This window comes from Macaca nemestrina, chromosome 10 (genome assembly GCF_043159975.1).
Source record: "Macaca nemestrina isolate mMacNem1 chromosome 10, mMacNem.hap1, whole genome shotgun sequence".
In the NCBI taxonomy this organism is placed as follows: domain Eukaryota; kingdom Metazoa; phylum Chordata; class Mammalia; order Primates; family Cercopithecidae; genus Macaca; species Macaca nemestrina.
This window is the reverse complement of record NC_092134.1, coordinates 22,536,594-22,542,743: the sequence shown is the minus strand read 5'-3', so window position 1 is coordinate 22,542,743 and position 6,150 is coordinate 22,536,594.

Here is a 6,150-nt window from a genome sequence, read left to right as displayed (position 1 = left end):
CGCGCGGGAGGGGGCGGGGCCCGGGCGCGGGAGGGGGCGGGGCCAGGGCGCGGGGCGGGGCGGAGATGGTTGAGCGCAACTGCGTCCACGCGCGGGATCCTTCCGCCAAACGGGCCGAATAAATAGGCCCGCCCCCGACAGAGAGCCCGAGAGTGAGTTGCAAAGTTGCATGCGGGAGTTGGGGCTGGGGGAGGAAATGCAGCTGTGCATACTGCCGGTTGCGGCCATCGCCTTATCTTGTACGTTGAGGCTAGATGTTTGCAGACCTGGCCATGTGGGAACTCACCGAGGGATTTCGGGGGTCCTGGAATTTACCCTTTAAGATAAATCTGGGGTGAGGATGGAAAAGGAGAATAATAAATAAAAGAAGGTTGACTTATTTGGGATTAAGATATACTGGAACTTGGGAGAAGAGAAAGGTTTATTTGGTAACTAAAAAGAAAAAACCCTCTTCGAGATAAGTCAAAATGTAAGTTACTCTTTGTGAGTGGTGGGTGTATGGGTATTTGTATATATATTTTTTGTGCACTTCTGTAACTTTACTTTGGAGGTAAAAAATCCGTCCATAAAGAAAATTTCATAATTTCTCTCCCTTGGATTTCTCTTTCCTGAACTCGGAAAGTTATATAATCATCGGGACGGTTATCCCGATTCTAGCCAGGGCGAAGTTGAACGAGCGCGTGCAGCAGTTGAAAGGGGAATTTGCAGATTTCACGCGTGCAGGCCAGGGGCGGGAAGAGAAGAGGCAAGCTGTGCGGGCGGTCCTGGGTTCTGCAGATACCCGAAGAAACTTTGGCCCATTCCTCTCTGGCTTCCCAGCCTCCCCGAGTGCACGCCTATCCAAGGGGTCCCCAAACTGTGCCACCTCCAGGGGCTGCGCATCGACTTTGGCCGCGTTTAGAAGTACAGCCCACACTCAGCAAACAGATCGGCTCTCTTTCCTGACCTTTCCATGTATGTTGCTTCCTGCAGCGCTTTACATTTTGCAAAGCTCTGTCTCTCCGAGAAATTCATTTTGTTTCCCAATGAATGCAGGATGCACGAATCCCCATCTCAGTATGCCACGAGGTAATTGCACCACCCCGGCATCCTCTTCCAAAGCAATATCCTCAGGGTGAGGGCTCCATGTCCCCTCAGTTGGGCCCCCTCGCTACTGGTGCAGGGCCCTTGAGTTTAAGAACTCAGCCTCTCGATCCACTTTCCTCAGGCACCAACTCACTTTCCCCTGCTACAGCTCTGTCCACCAGAAGTCACATAAGTGCCATTTGTCAGGGCAAGGCAATGAGCCCAGCTGGTGACATTTGGAGTTGGTGCCCAGCACTGCTGTGAACATCTGACTGTGGAGGTCAGGGTGGCTCTTGCTGGAGTCCACAGGACTTTGGGCTACTCCAGGGCAGGGCGCATCATCGGAATGGCATTTAGAGTAGAAATATGAAAGACAGCAATTCATTCAGCAGACAAATATTTATGGAGTACCTACTCCGTGCCAGGCGTTGTTCTAGACAGGGAAGCAGGGGTGATCAAGACAGACAAGGCTTTTCTCTATGGAGAATCATTTAATAAGTCAGACGGATGGTAAGCAAAGATGCAAATAAAAAATATCAGCTTCTGATAAGTGCAGTGGAGAAAAATAAACAAGGAAAAAAACCCAAATTCTACTGTGTTCATTTTCTTAGTATATGCCAAAAAATGATCTAATTGAATCCCCAAGACAATCCTAGGAATTATGTCCTATTCCTATCATCCCGATTTACAGATGAAGAAAGTGAGGCACAGAGAGGCTAGGGTGGTTGCTGAAGGTCACACAGCCAGGAAATTACAGAGCCAGGGATGGAACTCAGGACAGCCTGAAACTACAGCCCTCGTTCATATTCAGTAAAACCCATCAGTGAACCCCCACAGCATTCACATCCCTGGCACATACCAGGCACATATCAATGTGGAACCCAGTGGAATGATTGAAATGTGTCTCTGCCCACAATAAAGTGCCATAATTTTCCACAGCAAAATGGCAGGTGTGTTAACCTCTTGCAACATCATCAGGGCTGGAGGAGGACTTCAGACTGAGCTGGGACATGGGGAAAGCCTCTGTCCCCAGGCTGTTTTCTGTTGGGCAACTCCCCTCCAGAGTTCAGTTCTGCTGGCACATGCCTAAGTGATTAGCTGGCTCTGAGCCTGAGCATGGCATAGCTCACCAGGGTGGGCCTGCGCCGCTCCCAGGAACCAGCAAACAGCTCATGGAGGAAAGCACTGATTCCCTATTCACCTTTTCCTGCCATTATCAGCACCAGTAGCTTTCCAAAGATCAGTTGATATAAGCATCTTGTCAGAAAGGATACAGCGTAATAAATGGAATGTCCCTTCCCCTCTCTAGGCCTCAGTTTGCCTATCTGTAAAATGAGAAGAGTAGATTAAAGTGCACTTTTCAAACTGTCTTTCCTGGCTCCACAGAGCTTTCTTAGGGGGCTGCTGAAGATGATGGGGAGCTGATGATTAGAAGAGAGTGGCTGTGGCCAAAATATTGGAAACCCAATAGTGTCTCTGAGGATACTTAGACTTTGAGGGGGGATCCCAGTGCCTGAAGGGACCTGGCTGATAATACGAAAGAATTCAGCCTCTGGGTAGGGACTGGAGCAAACTGAGCCCACGTTTCATCCAAGGGGGCGGCCACTTCTCAGCTCCAGTCCCCTGGGGCCACTTGTGGCCACATCCTCTGAGTTTTTGGTAAAACTTGAACATATGGATTTTTGTGTGAAATGTTCCAATTTTAAAAAGTCGGTCATGAACTCAAAATCTTCTAAAACAGTGTGAGGCAGACAAAGTATATCTGTGGGTTACATTTGGCCCTAGGCCAGCAATTTGGAACTCTGTTCTAGAAGGCTGGGGATGAACTTTATTCTCTCCTTCCTTGCAATTTAATGAGCATTAGGATTGTGGTTAGATGACTGAAAGAAGTGTTGGTGGCCAGGCGCAGTGGCTCACGCACTTTGGGAGGCCGAGGTGGGTGGATCATTTGAAGCCAGGAGTTTGAGACCAGCCTGGACAATATAATGAAACACCATCTCTACTAAAAACACAAAAATTAGCTGGTCATGCTGGTGGGCGCCTATAATCCCAGCTACTCCAGAGGCTGTGGCATGAGAATTGCTTAAGCCCGAGAGGTGGAGGTTGCAGTGAGCCGAGATTGTGCCACTGCACTGCAGCCTGGGCAAAACGGTGAAACTCCGTGTCAAAAAAAAAAAAAGGGAAAGAAGTGTTGAGTGTTGGTGATGAGGTTTGCCTGCAAATCTAGACCTCCCTGGACATTCCGGGGGTTTTATACAAAGGAGGGAACCATGGGGAAAAAGTATGGGTGAATGCTCTTTGACAACATCCACAGTTCTATCTCGGCGTCCTGTGGTGTTACCAGCAGACACTGGTATTCTTTTGGGCAACGTTTGTCAAGGCCCTACTGGGTGTCAGGCACTGTGTGAGAAGCTGGGGACATAGCCGTGAATGAGCCAGGCTTACTCCCTGTCCTCATGGAGCTCTCAGTCTAGAGAAAGACACAGACGGGAACAGATAAACCATTTGGGGAGGATAATTTCAGAGAGTGGCGATTTTATGAGAATATTAGAAAGGGTCATGTGACCACACGGGCAGACTCTGAGGATTTGACATTTGAGTCAAGATGTGAAGGATGAAGAAGAGAAAGTCATGGGAAGGATGGCATAGGGGAAGAATATTCCTGACAGAAGGACCACCAAGTGAAAAGGCCCTGAGGCAGGAACAATCTTCCAGTGTTGGAGGAATGGGAAAAAAGCCAGAGTGGCTGGAGTGCAATGTGAAGGGTAGAAGAGTGTCCCAAGTGGGGGTTGGAAGGCCGGGCGCAGTGGCTCACTCCTGTAATCCTAGCACTTTGGAAGGCCAAGGCAGGCAGATCACCGGAGGTCAGGAGTTTGAGACCAGCCTGGCCAACATGGTGAAACCCTGTCTCTACTAAAAATACGAAAATTAGCCGGGAGTGGTGTCAGGGGACTGTAATCTCAGCTACTTGGGAGGCTGAGGAAGGAGAATCGCTTGAACCCGGGAGGTGGAGACCACAGTGAGCTGAGATCGCACTATTGCACTCCAGCCTGGGTGACAGAGAGACTCTATCTCAAAAAAAAAAAAAAAAAAAAAGAAGAGGAAGAAGGTGGGGATTGGAGAAGTGGCTAGAAGCCAGATTGCTCAGAGTTTTTTGTTTGTTTGTTTGTTTTGTTTTGTTTTGTTTTGTTTTCTGCTCTTGTGCCCAGGCTGGAGTGCAATGGCACGATCTTGGCTCATTGTAACCTCCACCTCCCAGGTTCAAGTGATTCTCCTGCCTCAGCCTCCCAAGTAGCTGGGATTACAGTCACCTGCCACCACGCCCCGGCTAATTTTTGTATTTTTAGTAGAGACAGGGTTTCACCATGTTGGCCAGGCTAATCTCAAACTCCTGACCTCAGGTGATCTGCCCCCGTCGGCCTCCCAAAGTACTGGGATTACAGGCGTGAGCCACCACGTCCGGCTGACTCAGGGTCTTATAAACCACAAGAAGACATTTGGATTTTATTCTAAGCTTAACGGGAAGTCACTGCAGGATTTTAGGTAGAGGAGTAACATGATCTGATTTCACTTTTTTTTTTTTTTTAGAGACAGGGTCTTGCCCTGTTGCTCAGGCTAGAGTATAGTGGTGACATCATGGCTCACTACAGCCTTGATCTCTAGGCTCAAGTGATCCTCTTGCCTCAGCCTTCCAGGTAACTGGGACTACAGGTGCACACCACCAGACCCAGCAAATTTTTAAATTGTTTGTGGAGACAGTGGTCTTGCTATGTTGCCCAGGCTGGTCTTGAGCTCCTGAGCTCAAGCAGTTTGCCTGCCTCCTCCTCCCAAAGTGCTGGGATTACAGGCATTAGCCACTGCGCCCAGCCTGATTTCATGGTGTGTGTGTTTTGTTTGTTTGTTTTTTTGTTTGTTTTAGATGGAGTCTCTCTCTGTCGCCCAGGCCGGAGTACAGTGGCATGATCTCAGCTCACTGCAACCTCTGCCTCCTGGATTCAAGCGATTCTCTTGCCTCAGCCTCCCTAGTAGCTGGCATTACAGGAATTCACCACCACACCCAGCTAATTTTTTGTATTTTAAGTAGAGACGAGGTTTCACCATGTTGGCCAGGATGGTCTTGAACTCCTGACCTCAAGTGATCCACCCGCCTCGGCCTCCCAAAGTGCTGGGATTACAGGCGTGAGCCACCAAAACCGGCCTCATGTTTTTTGTTTGTTTGTTTGTTTGTTTTGAGGCGGAGTCTCGCTCTGTCGCCCAGGCTGGAGTTCAGTGGTGCGATCTCGGCTCACTTGCAAGTTCCGCCTCATGGGCTCGTGCCATTCTCCTGCCTCAGCCTCCTGACCAGCTGGGAATACAGGCGCCCGCCACCATGCCCGGCTAATTTTTTTGTATTTTTTTTAGTAGAGACGGGTTTTCACCATGTTAGCCAGGATGGTCTTGAGCTCCTGACCTCGTGATCTACTCGCCTTGGCCTCCCAAAGTGCTGGGATTACAGGCGTGAGCCGTCGCACCTGGCCATTTTTTTTTTAAATAAACTTTTTATTTTGGAATAGTTTTAGGTTTACTGAAATGTAGCAAAGATAGTACAAAGAATTCCCATATGCCTTTAGGTTTCCCCTTAATGTTAACATCAACAGCCAAGGCATTGCTCATAATTATTTCCTAACACCTAAATCATAAAGAAATGGTGGATCAGGCTGGGTGTGGTGGTTCATGCCTGTAATCCCAGCACTTTGGGAAGCTGAGATGGGTGGATCGCTTGAACCCAGGAGTTTGAGCCTAGGCAACATGGCAATACCCCAGCTCTACAAAAAATACAAAAAATTAGCTGGACTTGGTGGTGTGCGCCTGTAAGTCCCAGCTACTCAGGAGGCCGAGGCAGAAGAATTGCTTGAGCCCTGGAGGTTGAGGCTGCAGTGAGCTGTGACTGCACCGTTGCATTCAAGCTGGAGCAACAGAGTGAGACCCTGTCTCCCACACAAAAAAGAAATGATGGATAATAAAATATCACATCTCATATAACCCAGTGAGTATCTTCTTCTAAATAAGGTCCGATTGTGTGTGTGTGTTTTAAGAGATGAGGGT